At 41.9% G+C, this 22,301-nt stretch overlaps 1 protein-coding gene across 1 annotated transcript in view; it reads right to left on the bottom strand.

The window, feature by feature from the left end:
- Positions 1–19,719, bottom strand: part of LOC120065153 (transcription factor SOX-13-like) — a 71,252-nt gene extending 51,533 nt beyond the window's left edge. Inside the window, exon 1 of the mRNA XM_039015924.1 lies at positions 19,504–19,719. The gene's annotated coding sequence lies outside the window, so the exon portion shown is untranslated. The remainder of the gene's footprint in view (positions 1–19,503) is intronic.
- Positions 19,720–22,301: the final 2,582 nt, after the last annotated feature.

The raw sequence follows: 22,301 nt of genomic DNA, 5'->3' as shown, positions 1-22,301 counted from the left end.
ATCCCTTTAAAATAGTTAGCAAGAATATTTCAAATAGTTTAACATGGGCTAATTAACTGAGTTGAGATGAAGACCTGGATCCACAGTGGGTTCCCAGGACCATGTCCCTCTCTCAGTCCCCCTTGGCTCATAGACAGCCTCAGGCCCAGACCATGTGTCAGATATTTAGTACACTAAGCCTTGTTGTGAGAGAACAACTCAACACATACATATGTCTGTCATGATGACCCCAACATGCGACGGCTGCTGTGTGTCTGTCTTTACTTGATATTAGATTTTATGGAGGGAGGGGTTGGCAAGATGACAGAAACTCAATCTGATACAGTGTTGTGGATGGCATGGTTGGTTGTTTCTCTTATAGTGTTCTGCGGGACAACATTTCTCTCTCCCTCTCTCACGCACGTACGTACCCACACATACACACGCTTGCTTTCTGCCTCAGCATGGGTAGGGTCTGAAGCAGTTTTCTTGTGTTGTGTTGCTGAATGTGTCTCATTAGGAACAGAGCTCTCAGGGCCACACATACAAAAGCTTTCCTACCCTTCCTCTCTTCCTCCTGGCTGAACCCAGGGGGCTACCCACTGGCCACAGAATACACTCACACAGACAACAGATTCATTCAGTTAATCTCACACACACAGGCCTGCTGTGAGGAGTTGTAAAGTGTGATACCGCCAGAGGAGAGGTAGCTGATGTTGAATTAGTATTGTTCTCTGTGGTTGATGGCCAGATATCATCACAAAAAGAGCAGTGTTGGGAACTCAAGGATACACCGGAAAAAAAATAATAATAATCCATGTGGAGCTCAGGGACGGCCTCAAGGCACACTGATGCCACATGTTCACTTTGTTAAAGATGCACTATGCAGAAATAACTCTGCCATTTCCTGGTTGTTAAAATTTGAATAGTTTGCCTAATTTCAGTTTGTGACTCAAAACAAGCAAGTATAGCGTAGAGAATAATTGTACTAACTGCTGTGAAATACATTTTCCATAATCAAAAATATTATATTTTCAGCTGTTTAAAGCTGGTGTACAAAACTGAAAGAAGCAAAAACTAAACTTACATTGCATTCAGACCACTTCCCTTTTTCTACATTTTGTTACGTTACAGCCTTATTCTAAAATGGATTAAATATAATTTTCTCTCATCAATCTACACACAACACCCAATAATGACAGTAAAAACAGGTTTATAGAAATGTTTGCTTATTTACATAAATATTCAGACCCTATTAAACTCGAAATTGAGCTCAGGTGCATCCTGTTTCCATTGATCATCCTTTTTTATTTATTTATTTTTATTTCACCTTTATTTAACCAGGTAGGCTAGTTGAGAACAAGTTCTCATTTGCAACTGCGACCTGGCCAAGATAAAGCATAGCAATTTGACACATACAACAACACAGAGTTACACATGGAATAAACAAAACATAGTCAATAATACAGTAGAACAAAAGAAAACAAAAAGTCTATATACAGTGAGTGCAAATGAGGTAAGATAAGGGAGTTAAGGCAATAAATAGGCCATGGTGGTGAAGTAATTACAATATAGCAATTAAAACACTGGAATGGTAGATCCTTGAGATGTTGCTACAACTTGATTGGAGTCCACCTGTGGTAAATTCAATTGATTGGACATGATTTGGAAAGGCACACACCTGTCTATATAAGGTCCCACAGTTGACAGTGCATGTCAGAGCAAAAATCAAGCCATGAGGTTAAAGGAATTGTCCGTAGAGCTCCGAGACAGGATTGTGTCGGGGCACAGATCTGTGGAAGGGTACCAACACATTTCTGCAGCATTGAAGGTCCCCGAGAACACAGTGGCCTCCATCATTCTGAAATGGAAGAAGTTTGGAACCACCAAGACTCTTCCTAGAGCTGGCCGCCTGGCCAAACTGAGTAATCAAGGGAGAAGGACCTTAGTCAGGGAGGTGACCAAGAACCCGATGGTCACTCTGACAGAGCTCCAGAGTTCCTCTGTGGAGATAGGAGAACCTTCCAGAAGGACAACCATCTCTGCAGCACTCCACCAATCAGGCCTTTATGGTAGAGTGGCCAGACGGAAGCCATTCCTCAGTAAAAGGCACGACAGCCCTCTGAGTTTGCCAAAAGGCACCTAAAGGACTCTCAGACCACGAGAAACAAGATTCTCTGGCCTGATGAAACCAAGATTGAACTCTTTGTCCTGAATACCAAGTGTCAGGTCTGGAGGAAACCTGCCACTATCCCTACGGTGAAGCATGGTGGTGCCAGCATCATGCTGTGGGGATGTTTTTCAGCAGCAGGGACTGGGAGACTAGACAGGATTGAGGGAAATAGGAACAGAGCAAAGTACAGAGTGTTCCTTGATGAAAACCTGCTCCAGAGCACTCAGGACCTCTGACTGGGGCATTGTTTCACCTTCCAACAGGACAACGACCCTAAGCACACAGCCAAGACAATGCAGGAGTAGCTTCGGGACAAGTCTCGAATGGCCCAACCAGAGCCCGGACTTTAACCCGATTGAACATCTCTGGAGAGACCTGAAAATAGCTGTGCAGCAACGCTCTCCATCCAACCTGACAGAGCTTGAGAGGATCTGCAGAGAAGAATGGGAGAAACTCCCCAAATATAGGTGTGCCAAGCTTGTAGCATCATACCCAAGAAGAGTCGAGGTTGTAATTGCTGCCACAGGTGCTTCAACAAAGTATTGAGTAAAGGGTCTGAATACTTATGTAAATGTTAAGTAATATTAGAGTTTTTTTTATTTCAACAAATGTGCAAAAATTTCTATAAACCTGTTTTTGCTTTGTCATTATGTGGTATTGTGTGTAGATTGATGAGGGGGAAAAACTACTTAATCCATTTTAGTATAAGGCTGTAACGTAACAAAATGTGGAAAAAAGTCAAGGGGTATGAATACTTTCCGAATGCACTTTAAGAACGAGAAGCATAGAAATAACACACATGGAACAGATCTACCGCTTCTTAGACTTGCTTTCAATGAGAATGAATGATCTAAAACTCACATTTATGTGAATTTGGTTGGGTCGCCCAAAAAGTTACAATTCGCAGTTTTAATTATATAAACCTACAGTTTGAGCGCGCTATGCTCTCCTTTTGCGGTCTCACTCTTCTTTCTATGTTTCCTCTCACTCTTCTTTCTGTGTCCTCTCTCTTCTTTCTCTGTGTCCTCTCTCTTCTTTCTCTGTGTCCTTTCTCTTCTTTCTCTGTGTCCTCTCTCTGTGTCCTCTCTTCGTATGAATAGGCTGATGACACAATCACACTTTCACAAAAAGAGAGAAAGGAGAAAAAAGAAAAGAAAATAAGAGAAAGGGACTCTGGCTCTGGCACAGCGGCTCCTTTCTTCTGCTTTCAGGAATGCAGGTTAAAAAGCAGCCTCTTTTCATCCTCTCTCTCCATCTCTCTCAGACTCAGGAACAGGCAATGTATTGTGGTGGATAGAAAAGGATACTGTGGCATTTATCAGAGAGGAGGAAAAGAAAGACAAAACATACTCCCAATCAAGAGAAAGTATAAGAGAAGGGGAAGAAAGGATGTGTATGAAGGGCCCCTTTTTGCAGAAAACCCACCCCCTCGACCCCTTCAGGCTAACTCAGACAAAAGGGGCAGGCCCACACAATGAGCTGTCTCCTTTAGCCTCGGCACACTTTGTATCTAAGGCCCATTCAGGACCACTACTTTAGGTCACCCACGTGTTCACAGAGCATATGTGGCTGAGAAAGGGTGTGGGTGTGTGTGTGCGTGTATAGGTCCCCGTTTGCTGAGGGCCCTATAGACTGACGGACCATGGCTCGGAGGCGTTGTCATGGAGATTTCTTTGCGCAGTAAGGACAACATCAAGTGATTCTAAAGAAGGCACCGATGCTACATGTGGTATCGCTTGAAAATGTAGGCAATCAGATGTCTACAGCGGGTGGTCCCTAAAACACAGCGAGCTGAAAGATTAGCACTGCTTTACACACTAACACACATCTAACCTAACAGAAAAGACATTGAATGTGTGTGCCTCAGCCTCTTCAGAGTTTATCATATCTTCAAGAGTCTCAAATCCACCTATATCACGTTTAGTATTGTGAAATAGAGAGAGAGAACGAGCTGTCATTTCCATAAATTGGAATTGGGGCCAGAGGGTAGGACTGCCGTTTTATCGGCTCTTAACCAACCATGCTATTTTGTTAGTTTTTTTGCGTTGTTCGTAACTTGTTTTGTACATAATGTTGCTGCTACCGTTTCTTATGACCGAAAAGAGCTTCTGGACATCAGAACTGGGATTACTCACCTCAGATTGGATGAAGAGTTCTTCTTCAATGAGTCGGATGGGAGGGATATACTACTACAAACACCTGACCAGGCCCAGATCCCCGTGATTCGCTGGAAAAGGAAATGGAGGTTTCGCGGAAAGAGACCGGGGTGCCTTGTGAGGATCAAGCGACGAGTGGCTAATCTGCCCTTGCCTTCCATCCTGCTAGCTAACGTTCAATCAGTGGAAAATAAATGGGACGAACTGAAAGCACGTGTACCCTACCAACAGGACATTAAAAACTGTAATATCTTATGTTTCACCGTGTCATGGCTGAACGACGACATTAACAACATACAACTGGCGGGTTATACACTCTTTCGGCAGAAAGAAACAGCAGCCTCTTGTAAGACACGGGGCGGGGGCCTATGCATATTTGTGAACAATAGCTGGTGCACGATATCTAAGGAAGTCTCAAGGTTTTGCTCACCTGAGGTAGAGTATCTCATGATAGTGTGGTCTACAGCTTATCTACCTAGAGAGTTTTCATCTGTATTTTTTGTAGCTGTCTACATACCACCACAGACCGAGGCTGGCACTAAAACCGTACTCAATGAGCTGTATTAACTTCTAATGGCTGCAGGGGCAGTATTGAGTAGCTTGGATGAAAGGTGCCCAGAGTAAACGGCCTGCTCCTCAGTCATAGTTGCTAATATATGCATATTATTATTAGTATTGGATAGAAAACACTCTGAAGTGTCTAAAACTGTTTGAATTATGTCTGTGAGTATAACAGAACTCATATGGCAGGCAAAAACCTGAGAAGTTCCACTTCCGGTTTGGAATTTTTCTGAGGCTGGTAGTTTTTCAACCAAGCTCCCATTGAAATTACAGCGAGATATGGATGAGTTTTCACTTTCTACGGGGAGGCCGAAGGAGACAGGAATGAGTAATCACTGCCATGAGGTGACCCCGCTTTGACCACGCGCGTTCACGTGAGAGGCAGCTCCGTTCCATCGCTCAACTGAAGTCAATGTAACTCTCCGGTTGGAACATTATTCAAGATGTATGTTAACAACATTCTAAAGATTGATTTAATACATCGTTTGACATGTTTCTACTGACTGTTACGGAACTTTTGGACATTTCGTCACGTTTTAGTGAACGCGCTTTGTGACTTTGGAATTGTTTACCAAACGCGCTAACCAAAGTAGCTAATTGGACATAAATAATGGACATTATCGAACAAATCAAGCATTTATTGTGGACCTGGGATTCCTGGGAGTGCATTGTGATGAATATCATCAAAGGGAATATTTATCATGTAATTTCTGGTTTCTGTTGACTCCAACATGGCGGCTAATTTGACTCTTGTTCTGAGCTCCGTCTCAGATTATTGCATGGTTTGCTTTTTCCGTAACGTTTTTTTGAAATCTGACACAGCGGTTGCATTAAGGAGAGGTATATCTATAATTCCATGTGTATAACTTGTATTATCATCTACATTTATGATGAGTATTTCTGTTGAAACGATGTGGCTATGCAAAATCACTTGATGTTTTTGGAACTAGTGAATGTAACGCGCCAATGTAAACTCCGATTTTTTTATATAAATATGAACTTTATCAAACAAAACATGCATGTATTGTGTAACATGAAGTCCATGAGTGTCATCTGATGAAGATCATCAAAGGTTAGTGATTCATTTTAGCTATATTTCTGCTTTTTGTGACTGCTATCTTTCACTGGAAAAATGGCTGTGCTTATTGTGGTTTGGTGTGACCTAACATAATCGTTTGTAGTGCTTTCGCTGAAAAGCATATTTCAAATCGGACACTTTGGTGGGATTAACAACAAGATTACCTTTAAAATGGTATAAGACACATGTATGTCTGAGGAATTTTAATTATGAGATTTCTGTTGTTTTGAATTTGGCGCCCTGCACTTTCACTGGCTGTTGTCATATCCGTTACCGTTACCGGGATTGCAGCCATAAGAAGTTAAGCCATAAACAAACAGGAAAACGCTCATCCAGAGGCGGTGCTCCTAGTGGCCAGGGGACTTTAATGCAGAGAAACTTATATCCGTCTTACCTCATTTCTATCAGCATGTTAAATGTGCAACCAGAGGAAAACCAATTCTAGACCACCTTTACTCCACACACAGAGACACGTACAAAGCCCACCCTCGCCCTCTATTTGGCAAATCTGACTATCCTCCGGATTCCTGCTTACAAGCAAAATTAAAGCAGGAAGCACCAGTGACTCGGTCTATAAAAAAGTGGTCAGATGAAGCAGATGCTAAACTACAGGACAGTTTTGCTAGCACAGACTGGAGTTTGTTCCAGGATACCTCTGATGGCATTGAGGAGTACACCACATCAGTAATTGGCTTCATCAATAAGTGCAGAGGACATCATCCCCACAGTGACTGTACGTACATACCCCAACCGGAAGCCATGGATTACAGGCAACATTCGCACTGAGCTAAAAAGGTAGAGCTGCCGCTTTTAAAGAGCGGAACTCTAATCCGGAAGCTTATAAGAAATCCCGCTATGCCCTCCGACGAACGATCAAACAGGCAAAGCGTCAATACAGGACTAAGATCGAATCGTACCACACCGGCTAAGACGCTTGTCGGATGTGGCAGGGCTTGCAAATTATTACAGACTTCAAAGAGAAGCACAGCCGAGAGCTGCCCAGTGACACGAGCCTACCAGACGAGCTAAATGACTTCTATGCTCGCTTCGAGGCAAGTAATACTGAAACATGCATGAGAGCATCAGCTGTTCCAGACGACTGTGTGATCACGCTCTACACAGCCGATGTGAGTAAGACCTTTAAACAGGTCAACATTCACAAGACCGCTGGGTCAGACGGATTACCAGGACGTGTACTCCGAGCATGCGCTGACCAAATGGTCTTCACTAACATTTTCAACCTCTCCCTGTCCGAGTCTGTAATACCAACATGTTTCAAGCAGACCACCAAAGTCCCTGTGCCCAAGGACACTAAGGTAACCTGCCTAAATGACTACCAAGCTTCCTGCCATCCAGGACCTCTATACCAGGCGGTGTCAGACGAAGGCCCTAAAAATTGGCAAAGACTCCAGCCACCCTAGTCATAGACTGTCCTCTCTGTTACGGCACAGCAAGTGGTACCGGAGCGTCAAGTCTAGGTCCAAGAGGCTTCTAAACAGCTTCTACCCCCAAGCCATAAGACTCCTGAACAGCTAATCAAATGGCTACCCAGACTATTTCTATTGCCCCCCCCTTTTATGCTGCTGCTACTCTCTGTTATTATCTATGCATAGTCACTTTAATAACTCTACCTACATGTACAAATTACCTCAATTACCTCGACACTGGTGCCCCCCCACATTGACTCTGTACCGGTACCCCCTGTATATAGCCCCGCTATTGTTATTTACTGCTGCTCTTTAATTATTTGCTATTCTTATCTCTTACTTTTTGGGGGGGTATTTTCTTAAAACTGCATTGTTGGTTAAGGGCTTTTAAGTAAGCATTTCATTGTAAGGTCTACACCTGTTGTATTTGGTGCATGTGACAAATTAAATTTGATTTGAAAGAGTTGCAAAACTGGTTCTTCTCCTTGGACTGGGTAAACTTGGCTGAGCCAAAGCCAATCTCAGTCAAATGCATGTGTGCTTGTGTGTACCGTCATGTATAGGTCAGACAGATACCGACATGAACATAAATGACTAAACAAAGCCACTGCAGTCAGAGAATTACAAAAGCAACAAGACACGTCATAGGCTATTGATTCTGAGCCAGAGAACCCAATTAACCAATCAATCAATTCTTAAAGGGGTGTGCACAGATAAAAATGGTTTAAAAATCAACATTCTCTTTTATGGAAACCTAGCAAATTACTGAATGATTAACACTTTGTTTTAAACCAATCATGACATACGTGTTCTTTTTTTCTTTGTCCAATATGTAATGTAATTCCCAATAGAACTTGATTTCTCAGAGCAGACCTTGCTATTTTTCAAAATTTTGGCTCTATAAATTTATAGCCTAAAATAGCCAGTTTTCTGGATTTATAATATACTCCTCTAATTGGTGAAAATGGTCTCTCACCCAGGTACAGTTCAACAGTAATGATACAGCACATCATTCTTTTTCAGATGCGTTTCCTGGTATATTTACATGCTGTCCAAATCCATATTTAAATAGAGGTGAGACAGATAGCTATGATGGATAGAGATGTAGAGATATAGGCTGTATATAATAGGTAGCATAAGCATACTAACTCCACACTCTAAGAAATCCTCTACAGTGTGACATTTTCTGCCTGTTAATGTAGAGGTATATTCAACTGGCAAAACAATGAATGGCTGCGAGTGGCGGTATGCTAACTCAAATCTAAACGCTACACTGTTGCTTTTATGTGCATTTTACATTTGCTGTACTTTTTCACCATATTTTCTGATGACAAAATCTGAAAATACTCTGGATACACTCATTAACATAAGAATAATCCTGGAAAATGTGGGGTAGGTGCAACCTAAGACAGAAAAATGACAAGGGTTTAAGTAAGAGGACTAACTGGTGTCTCCAAGTGGCCACACACCTCTCCAAAGTCTGCACAGTTCCTAAGAAATGGCAATGCACTTTTACGACTCAAAGTAGAGTATTCAACTATAAGGTGCTTTTTTTTTGCTCTCCTAGCTGTGCAGTTGAGGAACAAGCACACTTATATTTGTTTTGTTTGGATCACAACCCTATATCCCCGGCATCACACAACTACTGCTGTTGTTTACACAATCCAAAAACGTTCTATTGACAACAATTTTGGTGTGCATTGAATTGAGTCATGCGTGCATTCAGGTGCGTGTTCTGTGGCAAATGTTCTTCACATAGACAAACATAGGCTCATTCTGTTCAGAACAACCCAGGGTATAACGCCATGTCATCTTCTAACTGTACATCAAACATAGTGATCATAAATGTTGAAACTGTATATGAACATGGTTTTATGATCTGGAAAAGTGAAGTTCACATTTGGACTCACAGGTGTTTGGCTTGCTTGTATGACATCAAAGCGGTATTTATTATAAATCCTCAACTTCTCATCTTTCAAAATTCATTGAGTACTACTAATTTATAGCATTTCCCTGACTCAGACAACAAACATTTTTGCAAAGGTTGGCCAAATAGCAGGAGGAATGAGGGCAACTTTTTGTCGGGTGTGGTGCTCAAATTCAGAACAGCTGTCAGTCAGAACGTTTTTAAAGCTGTGAAGCACAGAGCCAGAGCTCTGACATAATTTATAGCATGTTACTGTATAGCCACTGCGTTCCAAATTACGTGCTTATCAGTGCCCAAATCTGCCATTTTCAACCCGTATATGGGTACGAGTGTAAAGGGTTAATAAACAAACATCACAAAAAACAGACAAGCACACAAAGTTCTTATTAGCTTTCACTGATTCCAAAAGATACAAATCATTCTCCAAACAGAGAGATAAACAAATCCACTGGGTTGTGACAAACCACTATGTGACATTGACACACCTGACAGCCATAACAAACATCTGTTTGTGTCGGAGACGCCACAACAGGATACAAATGTTCATGGTTAACAATAACACAAAATTATCAGAAGCAAATTGAGAGTATTTTTTGAGTAGGCCATTTATTAATAACGTAGCCATAAATTCTCCTCCATAAAGAAGTGATAGTGAAATAGTGTATTTTGAATCTGTATATTAAGATATTGCATATTCTATCAATATAATTATTTTGAATGTATTTTTACTCATTTATATATTTAGGCTTAATTTAACCAGGCCAGTCCCATTAAGACAGCAATTTATTTTAATAGGGAGCCTGGCCCAAGAGGTAGTAGCATCACAATCATCCATACAAATACAGTACAGTGGCATTCCATTAACCACAGAACCACGTGAAGACATCTCTATTATATTGTGTGAAATGTACTGCCTCTCCCCATCTGCGTCTTGGAAAATGCATTGTAGAGAGCAGTCTGTAATATTGTTACTTAGTCACACCAGCCACTCGTTAACTTATTGTTATAGAAAATAAAATATGTCCCTATATGTGGATGAATTTGACAAAAACTGTCTAAATTGCATTGCTTATGTTTGTCTAAACCTAAACAATTCAACACTGAAAAAAATAGTATGTTGCACATTCCTTATAATTTGGCTTTTTTTTAATAGACGTGTGAGAGTAGAGTCAGTCATGCATTGATGAATGAATCAAGTAAAATTCCACTGTCTGATGTGACATCGCTCACATTACATGAACAATGAAATAGGCGAAACACATTTTAGCCAACAAAACATCCTGGAGAAATGTATTTAGATAGCGGCATGGTGAAACACACCTTGGTCCTGTAGCAGCTTGCTTTCTGCCGCAACGCCCCACCTCATGCCCTCTCTGCACTAACACACACCTGCAGCAGGTACAGGAATACACACACACACACACACAGCCCAGACTTGTGTATTCTGAGAGGGATTAAACGTTGTTTAGCTGTGGCATGAGAAAGTCAAAGCAGCGTTCACAGCAGCTTCCGTTCTTTCTTGTTCAGACTGATTTATTACCGTTAGTGAATAGCTCCTTATAGCTGAAGACGCCACTGACTTAAAACACCACTATAGACTGTTGAATGTACACCCACGGTTCACACCAAGGTAAAAATGCACAATACAACACCAGGTGTGGTTGATTTTATTCCCAGAAATTGTAAAGAATTTTGAGATATTTTACTCCTACTACCATTAAGCATTATTTAATAACACAACATCCAGCTACACTTAATGGTAGTAGGAGTAAAATATATTTTATACAGCTTTGTGCTCAGAAAGCTGTATAAAATAAATTAGACTGTATTTTAGACTGTTATAAATGTGACATTATGCTATATTTATAAGACTGGCACAAAATGTAACAGAAAGACAACACATAAATGAGATGACTGGAAAACAGCAAAATAAATAAATGTCACAGGCAAAGCCAAAATGTTCAACAGAATTACTGCAACTTAAGGCTAACAAAATAAAAAAGTTCAGTATGCCACAAACAAGATGTTACTGCCTTAGTTGGAACTTCATAACATTGCAAGTTGAAAACCCTGTTACAGATTGTAACTTCAGTTCTCATTATGGATCAAACTTATCTTTCAGTAATTTTTCATTATAATACTGTATATTAATGACTGAAGTGGAGTAGGTTGGTAGAAAGGAGTCTTACCTTGAAATGTTTGAGAGAGGCTGATATGCAAGGCAGCAGGTAAGATGTGTGTTCTCTAGTCTCGGACTGAGTTTACTACTGACTGACTGTCTCTTAACTGTGTCTACTGTCTCACTGCGTCTCTACTGATTGAGCTCTATGAGCAATGCTGAGTCTGAGACATCCTCTATATTTCCCCCAATAAGGTACCACCGAGACAACAACAGGTGGAGACTCTGTTTGTGTGTGTGTATGTGGGTGCGTGAGATAGTGTGGGGGGGGTTAGTGGGAGGGAGGAGTCAGAGGTCCATCAAAAGTCAATGATCTGCTAACTCTCCTCCATAGCATGAAGTCTGCATCGACCAATCAGTGGAACAAAACACTAAACTGGGTTTCCTCATGACACAACACCAGCCTGTGTTATGTTCAGTGTTAGGACATCTCCTACTGAAGTGATGTGGTGCATTTCACAGTTATGTACAAAGATCAAGTAACTCATGAAATCAAAGTATATTATAAAATATTACCTCAAGATCTCTTTAAATCATATCATGCCTCAAGAAGGAAAGAGCCCATTCCATGTGAACTTTCTCTCTCACAAACACAGGGATGGAGTATAAAGCCATTTTCTTCTATTGCATGCCTCTCTAACCTGGTTTGCCCTGAACTAACACACTTAGTCAACTTTAGTCAATGATTACTGCTCTCTTTGTCAATATTCTATAATTTTTGTCCGGTCTTTCTCACACACAAAGAGAAAAAGGCCAGTCTGGCTCATTAATCTTATTATCCAACAGGAGACAACATGCAGTAACATTTCCCCACAGGCCTTTCACTCCCCTCATTATAGACAAGAACACAAGCGTATCAATCTACCCTGCGACACCCTTCCCACAACATCACTGACAGATATGCACGCTAAATAATTTAAAAGGTGGTCTAAGAGGAGCTTTAAAACATCCAGTTATCTTGCCAAGGACTATATAAATGTTCATTTTTGTATTTTGTTTTTGATTATAAATTATTTTTAAAAAGTTAAATCCGTTTTACCTAATTTCTACCAGCATGTCACATGTGCAACCAGAGGGCAAAAAAACTCTAGATCACCTTTACTCCACATACAGAGAAACATACAAAGCTCTCCCTCGCCCTCCATTTGACAAATCTGACCACAATTATATCTTCCTGATTCCTGCTTACAAGCAAAAACTAAAGCAGGAAGTATCAGTGTCTCGCTTAATACGGAAGTGTTCAGATGACGCGGATGCTACGCTACAGGACTGTTTTGCTAGCACAGACCAGAATAGGTTCTGGGATTCATCCAATGGCATTGAGGAATATACCACCTCAGTCACCGGCTTCATCAATAAGTGCATCAACGACATCATCCCCACAGTGACCGTACGTACCTTAACCAGAAGCCATGGACTACAGGCAACATCCGCACCGAGCTAAAGGCTAGAGCTGCCGCTTTCATGGAGCGGGACACTAATCTGGACACTAACAAGAAATCCAGCTATGCCCTCTAACGAACCATCTAACAAGCAAAGCGTCAATACAAGACTAAGATTGAATCCTACTACACCGGCTCTGACGCTCGTCGGATGTGGCAGGGCTTGCAAACTATTGCGGACTACAAAGGGAAACCCAGCGGCAAGCTGCCCAGTGATGCGAGCCTACCAGATGAGCGAAATGCCTTTTATGCTCACTTCGAGGCAAGCAACACTGAAGCATGCATGAGAGCACCAGCTGTTCTGGATGACTGTGTGATCACCCTCTCTGTAGCCGATGTGAGCAAGACCTTTAAACAGATCTTGCTCACAAGCCCACGGGGCCAGAAGGATTACCAGGACCGGTATTCAGAGCATGCACGAACCAACTGGCAAGTGTCTTCACTGACATTTTCAACCTCTCCCTGACCGAGTCGGTAATACCTACATGTTTCAAGCAGACTACCATAGTCCCTGTGCCTAAGAAAGCAAAGGTAACCTCCCTAAATAACTACCGCCCCATAGCACTCATGTTGGTAACCATGAAGTGCTTTGAAAGGCTGGACATGGCTCACATCAACACCATCAAACCGGAAACCCTAGACCCACTCCATTTGCATACAGCCCCAACAGATCATGCAATCTCAATGGCACTCCACACTGCCCATTCACACCTGGACAATCTCAGGTGATAAAGGTAGGCAACAACACATCTGCCACGCTGATCCTCAACACTGGGGCCCCTCAGGGGTTCATGCTTAGTCCCCTCCTGTACTCCGTGGCCAAGCATGACTCCAACACCATCATTAAGTTTGCTGACGACACAACAGTGGTAGGCCTGATCACCGGCAACAATGAGACAGCCTATTTAATTTTTTATTTCACCTTTATTTAACCAGGTAGGCCAGATGACAATGACAAGTTCTCATTTACAACTGCAACCTGGCCAAGATAAAGCAAAGCAGTGCGACAAAAACAACACAGAGTTACACATGGGATAAACAAACGTACAGTCAGTAACACAATAGAAAACTATGTACAGTGTGTGCAAATGTAGTAAGATTAGGGAGGCAATAAATAGGCCATAGTGGCAAAATAATTACAATTTAGCATTAACACTGGAGTGAATAGAAGATGTGCAAGTAGAGATACTGGGGTGCAAAAGAGCAAATAAAATAAATAGCAATATGGGGATGAGGTAGTTGGTTGTGCTATTTACAGATGGGATGTGTACAGGTACAGTGATCGGTAAGCTGCTCTGACAGCTGATGCGTAAAGTTAGTGAGGGAGATATATGTCTCCAGCTTCAGTGATTTTTGCAATTCGTTCCAGTCATTGGCAGCAGGGAACTGGAAGGAAAGGCAGCCAAAGGAGGTGTTGGCTTTGGGGATGACCAATGAAATATAACTGCTGGAGCGCGTGCTATGGGTGGGTGTTGCTATGGAGACAAGTGAGCTGAGATAAGGTGGGGCTTTACCTAGCAAAGACTTATAGATGACCTGGAGCCAGTGGGTTTGGCGACGAATATGTAGCGAGGGCCAGCCAACGAGAGCATACAGGTCGCAGTGGTGGGTAGTATATGGGGCTTTGGTGACAAAACGGATGGCACTATGACAGCAAATTGGATGTTGTCTGAGTAGAGTGTTGGAGGCTATTTTGTAAATGACATCGCCGAAGTCAAGGACCGGTAGGATAGTCAGTTTTACGAGGGTATGTTTGGCAGCATGAGTGAAGGAGGCTTTGTTGCGAAATAGGAAGACGATTCTATATTTAATTTTGGATTGGAGATGCTTAATGTGAGTCTGGAAAGAGAATTTACAGTCTAACCAGACACCTAGGAATTTGTAGTTGTCCACATATTCTAAGTCAGAACCGCCCAGAGTAGTGATGCTAGGCGGGCGGGCGGGTGCGGGCAGCAATCGGTTGAAGAGCATGCATTTAGTTTTACTTGCATTTAAGAGCAGTTGGAGGCCACGGAAGGAGTGTTGTATGGCATTGAAGCTCGTCTGGAGGTTTGTTAGCACAGTGTCCAAAGAAGGGCCAGATGCATACAGAATGGTGTCGTCTGCGTAGAGGTGGATCAGAGAATCACCAGCAGCAAGAGCATATCATTGATATATACAGAGAAAAGAGTCGGCCCTCGAATTGAACCCTGTAGCACCCCCATAGAGACTGCCATAGGTCCGGACAACAGGCCCTCCGATTTGACAGACTGAACTCTATCTGAGAAGTAGTTGGTGAACCAGACGAGGCAGTGATTTGAGAAACTAAGGCTATTGAGTCTGCCGATAAGAATGCGGTGATTGACAGAGTCGAAAGCCTTGGCCAGGTCGATGAAGATGGCTGCATAGTACTGTCTTTTATCGATGGCGGTTATGATATCATTTAGGACCTTGAGCATGGCTGAGGTGCCCCCATGACCAGCTCGGAAACCAGATTGCATAGCGGAGAAGGTACGGTGGGATTCAAAATGGTCGGTGATCTGTTTGTTAACTTGGCTTTCAAAGACTTTAGAAAGGCAGGGCTGGATAGATATAGGTCTATAACAGTTTGGGTCTAGAGTGTCAAATAGTCTGGGTAGGCATTTGATTAGCTGTTCAGGAGTCTTATGGCTTGGGGTTAGAAGCTATTCAGGAGCCTCTTGGACCTAGACTTGTCGCTCCGGTACCGCTTGCCGTGCAGTAGCAGAGAGAACAGTCTATGACTAGGGTGACTGGAGTCAGGAAGCTTGGCCCCGGTGATGTACTGGGCCATACGCACTATCCTCTGACTTGGTACCCCTGTATATAGCCTCGTTATTTTTATTTTTTACTTTAGTTAATTTTGTAAATATTTTCTGAACTATTTCTTGAAATGTATTGTTGGTTAAGAGCTTGTAAGTAAGCATTTCATGGTGAGGTCTACACCTTTTGTATTCGGCACGTGACTAATAGATTCCTTGTTATGCTTCATGACTTGACGATCCAAGAACATTTGCATAATACATTCGAAGGATCAAAGCAACCAATCACTTTATTTCCTGTTTTATTTCATTGGTCTGAAACACACAGACACAAACAGGAGGAGCATACACACACAAAATCACACACACTTCTGTCTCCATTGTGGTGCGTCTCTGTGGACCCCTGGTTCAGTAGGACAGGGAGAACAATGCAGACTGCAACAGAAGAGGTCAGGGGAAGACAGAGGAAAACCTTTGTCTGCTCTACTGCCCTTATGGAGCTGTCTGGTGTAGGCCCATAGGAAATGGGGCACACACACACACACACACAATTACAAGAACACTCACACAAACTGCACACAAAGGCAACAAACACACACACACACACAAACACACAAATAAAACCCATAAACACTGCCCTTGGGTTCTTGGTATGTGCAAATTGGAATGAAGTGGAGCAGAAACATATACACTTCCTGACCAGAAGTATGTGGACACCTGCTCGTCGAACATCTCATTCCAAAATCATGGGCATTAATATGGAGTTGGTCCCCCTTTGCTGTAATAACAGCCTCCACTCTTCTGGGAAGGCTTTCCACTAGATGTTGGAACATTGCTACAGGGACGTGCTTCCATTCATCCACAAGAGCATTAGTGAGGTTGGGCACTGATGTTGGGCGATTAGGCCTGGCTCACGGTTGGCGTTCCAATTCATCCTAAAGGTGTTCAATGTGATTTATGTCAGGGCTCTGTGCAGGCCAGTCAAGTTCTTCCACACCAATTGCTACAAACCATTTCTGTATGGACATCGCTTTGTGCACGAGGGCATTGTCATGCTGAAACAGGAAAGGGCCTTCCCCAAACTGTTGCCACAAAGATGGAAGCACAGAATCGTCTAGAATGTCATTGTATGCTGTAGTGTTAAGATTTCCCATCAATGGAACTAAGGGGCCTAGCCCGAACCATGAAAAACAGCCTCACACCATTATTCCTCCTCGACTAAACTTTACATTTGGCAATATGCATTGGGGCAGGTAGCGTTCTCCTGGATTCGCCAAACCCAGATTTGTCCGTCGGACTGCCAGATGGTAAAGCGTGATTCATCACTCCACAGAACACGTTTCCACTGCTCCAGAGTCCAATGGCGGCAAGTTTTCCACCACTCCAGCCGACGCTTGGCATTGAGCATGGGCATCTTAGGCTTTCGTGCAGCTGCTTGGCCATGGAAACCAATTTCATAAAGTTCCCAACGAACAGTTATTGTGCTGACGTTGCTTCCAGAGGCAGTTTGGAACTCGGTAGTGAGTGTTGCAACCGAGAACAGATTATTTTTATCCGCTATTCACGTCAGCAGTCCAGTTCTATGAGCTTGTGTGGCCTACCGCTTCGTGGCTGAGCCGTTGTTGCTCCAAGACGTTTCCACGTCTCAATAACAGCACTAACAGTTGACCGAGGTAGCTCTAGCAGAGCAGAAATGTGATGAACTGACTTGTTGAAAAGGTGTCATCCTATGACGGTGCCATGTTGAAAGTCACTGAGCTCCTCAGTAAGGCCATTCTACTGCCAATGTTTGTCTATGGAGATTGCATGGCTGTGTGCTGGATTTTATATACCTGTCAGAAATAGCCGAATCCACTAATTTGAAGGAGTGTCCACATAAATGTCTATATATAGTGTATATACTGTATGTCACGCAACAGACCAACACTCAGAGAGCTAGCTAGGGACCCTAGAGTCAGCGGGATACATGTTAACAACAGGTTATTAATACATAGTAACTGTATTCAGCAGCTATTGAGTCTTCGACAAAACTTTAATTAACAAGGAAGTGTAAATACTATTTCAATAGAACTTGATAGATGACTAGATTTGACTTGGAGAGAGATAGTGCATCCAGGTCACCTCTCGTCCTCTGTGAACCCATTCACCTGGAGGCACATTGCTCAGAGAGAAGGGGGGAGGGTGAGAGGTTAGAGGTCAGGGGTCAGTCCTCTCCTTGTAAGAGCAGCACACACAGCTTACCAGTTACTGTGGTTAATCCCCACACCCAAACAGTGTGTGTGTGTGACTGCACGCACACACACACTATGTCAGTGTATTCTTTTCTCTACCAGACCCTCTCTGAAAGACAACTGGAACTCAACACAGCCAATGGGGCTAGCCATTGGGCAAGCGCAAATAAGACCCTGCATGACACACACACACACTCTCTCCCTTTGACACCTCTGATAACTTCTAGACGATTTCACTGTCCGCAGTCTACTCGATAAAACTGACAGACACACAAAGAGAGAAAAGAGAGTGAATGAGACAAAACAGAGTGGGAATGAGGACCGCAAAGAAAGATAATAAGAAAGCAAGAGAAAAGTGAATGAGGAATAGAGAAAGGAGATGGACAGAGAGAAAGGTCAAGGACTCCCCACTGACGGGCAGCTTTGTGTGCAGCCAGTCACACACACACACACACACACACACACACACACACACACACACACACACACACACACACACACACACACACACACACACACACACACACACACACACACACACACACACACACAATAGGTTGGCAATGAAAGCTTTAAATCATCTGAAATTGTTGAACGTCAGACTTCTCAATCCCATCATACACACATACACACAGTACCCAGACCTTGCTTGCTCAACACAATTTAAAACACATACACTACCCAGACCCACTACTCACCCTCACAGAGTGACTTGCTTATACCTTGCACATTCATTGTCCATGAAGACATATCTGCAGTCTAGTGCTGTCAATCAACCTATTCCAGCCATCAAGACTGACCACCACTAAGGATGCCACCTTCAGCTCAATGTACATGTTCTGCCATTTTCCCCCAGGGCTTTGTTCATAGTGATCTAGAAAAACAGATTGCATATAGATTCTACCAAGGGAAGACTTCAATGAATTATTAAGAATGTTCTCTTTCCTTACCTACTACAACTAATCATCTAACACCACCAAAAGAAAGATATTTCCCGAATCTACTCATCCAAACACCTAACACCCCTCAGGAAAGTACTTTAAAGGATAACTAGGCCACGACTCACGATAAAACATAGATATAATATATTATGTGTTTTAACATTCGCAGCTATTCTCGGGAAAGTAGTTGATAGTTTAATTCTCATCTGCAAACAGAACTGACATCGTCACTAGTTATTGCGTGCGCTGTCGCCTTGCAGATACGATGCTGTGACTGTTCTGCCTATTTAAAAAAATATATTTAAAAGACTGTCACCTAAAGGCACACGCAGACTACAACTCAAGACGAAACGGACCTGTCTGTGTAACTTGATACATATGTCATTTCATTAGCAGGGCTACTCATGTTCGAACATTTATGAAATAGAGCGCAAATATTCCAAGGTATTCGAAACACTCGCGATCCAGGATGCGCGCATGATGTTTGGGTGGAAACGCATAGGGAAAAGATCAAAAAGTACCCAAAGTGTATGTAATTGTATGGACAGTGAGTTTATATGTCCTGTCGTTAACAAGTAGCCTAGTACAGTGTGTGTGGACTCATCACACTAATCCTGGGTAAAGTGCCCCGCTCTGTTCTTTTCACTCACCACTCCTGAAGCTCGCGGGCTTTCCAAACGTCTGTTTCTGTTTTTCCCGAGCGCTCACCGCTGATTGCTCAACGAATGCAAAGCACGAGAAGACGCGTTGTGTCTGCTTCTCTTCCGTCTACAGGAAAGACGAGGACAGGGTTACAGAAGGACCTATCGTTGCTATCAACTTCACGGTAGTTCTGCCCAACACTCACACAACCTCACCCCGCTTTCTCCCCATGACTTTCTGGTGTTTTGTTTCCAACATTCACTCTCCCTTCCACTCACCTCCCCCTTAAAGGGAAAGGACTTCTTTATCTGTCGCCACAATGGGCTTGGAAGAGAAGGGATAATGAGAAAGGGCCCGGGTATCAAATCAATGTGATCTTTAGACTGGAAAGAAAGGCCTTTTATGCACTCGATTCTCAATTGAAACAATAACCAAACTATCAATAAGGTATCCCTTCCCCTACCCTCCAATATAGCACAAACACACACACACACACACACACAACAAGGGTAGACCATACATTCGTGTTCAAAAGTACCTAACACTGCTCAACACAGGACCTGAACATTCAATGGAAACAGCATCCCTTATTGGAGTAAGTATTCCAAACGTTGAGTAAAGTGTTCCTTTAAATTGTATTCCCTTTACCTTCTTCGTGACGTTGGTCTACACTGGGTCAAAGTGTAAGTAGGACTCCATCACCTAAAGCAACCTGGTCTCAATGCATTTCGTATTATTCTTTACGTAAATCCGCACACACCAATTAGTATTATATGTTACGTTTCGTATGGTATTTATTCATTTGTGGATGTCCATCACCAATTTCATATGATATGTTACGAATTACAATTCGTGTTACATGTTATAAATTTTCAAAATGTACAATACATTACGAAGTTGCTAAAAACATCTTATATGTTACCAATTCGCAAAACTTACAATATGTTTCGAATTCTAGTTAGGTGGCTAGGAGTTAAGGTTAGGGTTAAGGTTAGGAGTTAGGTTAAAGGGTTAAGGTTAGTATTAGGGTTAGGGGAAGGGTTAGCTAAAAGGGCTACGGTTAGAGTTAGGTGAAGGGATAGGTAAAAGGGCTAAGGTTACAGTTAGGGGAAGGGTTAGCTAACATGCTAAGTAGTTCCAAAGTAGCTCAAAAGTAGTAAGTAGTTGAAAAGTGCTAATTAGCAAAAATTCTAAAGTTGTCCGTGATGAGTTTCGAACTCGCAACCTAAGGGTTGCTAGATGTTCACGTTATACGCTTAACCATCCACCCTACTTTTGTTGTTGCCTTAATTAACCATCTGTCTTATGTAACCATACCAAACATAACATATCATACTAAATGGAGTGTCTCCGATTTACGTACAGAATAATACTAAATGATCTGAGACCGGGTTGCCTGAAGTGGCACTTTAGACTTACCAGTAAGACATTAAGACATCTTACCAGTAAGACATACTGTCTGTATGTAGCTAGAAATAGCCTATGTTTTCAATAGTTGTATCACATAGTGCTTTATCTGTTACAAGGATGGAAGCTATGCAGTAGTGCTGAGCGATTAGTGCTTTTTGAGGTCAGTTCGGTTTCGGTTCGATTATTTTTTTAATAATCACGGTTTTCGATTGTGATTACTTTTTTCAACATTAAATGCATTGTGCGTTATGTGGGTTGAATGTTGTAACAACACAGAATAAAACAATTAGTCCCATGATGGTAGTGACAATCCATTGCTGCTCACCACTTATAAACCATCATTTATTCACATATAATAAAATATGTCAGTTGTTGTGTATATTACTTTTGTTTAATTTGATGACTTTATAACATTCCGAGACATCTCATCTCTATAGAGCTGCTGCCTGTGCTGTCTGACAAAAACACTATTTTGTAGTTCTTCAATGTAAATAAGACTGCTGAATACCAACTATCAATCACTTAGATCATGTATTTTCAGGTAGAGATACCTCGTTAATCTACAGCTGCTCTCTATATCGCCTCACGATCGACGTTTCTTCTCTCTTCAGTAGTAGGCGTAAAATTAACACAAGATGGACAAATATATGCGCAATGGATTATGGTAGTTGTAGTCAGTCGTGGAAAACGTACCCAATAGTCATACTTGAGTAAAATCAAAGATACCTTATTAATAGAAAATGACTCCAGTAAATGTGAAAATCACCAAGTAAAATACTAATTGACTAAAAGTCTAAAAGTATTTGGTTTTAAATATACTTAAGTATCAAAAGTAAATGTAATTGCTAAAATATCAGAAGTAAAAGTATAAATAATTGTATTGAGTAAAAAGTACATTATTTTCTTTATGAATGTAGTGAAGTAAAAGTAAACATTGTAAAATATATATATAGTCAAGTAAAGTACAGATACAAAAAATAAACTACTTAAGTAGTACTTTAAAGTAGTTTTACCTAAGTACTTTACAATACTGATTGTAGTTAATTACCACGTTTTTGTGCTAAACTAAGTAGAATATTGGCCTGTTGGAAAATACAACTCCCTACTACATTGCACAGTTCAGACTGTATATGATTTATCTCTACAGAAACTGTGCAATGTCCGCATTGAGCTCACAGAAGAAGAAAAAATGTAATGGAATTCAAATAATTGAACCAAAGTAGGTTAATTAGTTGTTTAAAAAATAACCGAAATGTTGGTTAATCGCTCAGTCATTCACACAGTCAGTCAGTCAGTAGTCAGTGAATCGATCAGTCTGTCAGTCTGTTATAATCAGCCAGTCTGGGCAGCCCTGGTCTGTGTTTACATTCAGCCCTCTTTCCAGAGAGAGAGAAAA

The sequence above is a fragment of the Salvelinus namaycush genome, chromosome 20, assembly GCF_016432855.1.
Source record: "Salvelinus namaycush isolate Seneca chromosome 20, SaNama_1.0, whole genome shotgun sequence".
NCBI lineage: Eukaryota > Metazoa > Chordata > Actinopteri > Salmoniformes > Salmonidae > Salvelinus > Salvelinus namaycush.
Note: the sequence above shows the minus strand (reverse complement) of the source record. Positions and strands in the feature narration are given on the sequence as shown.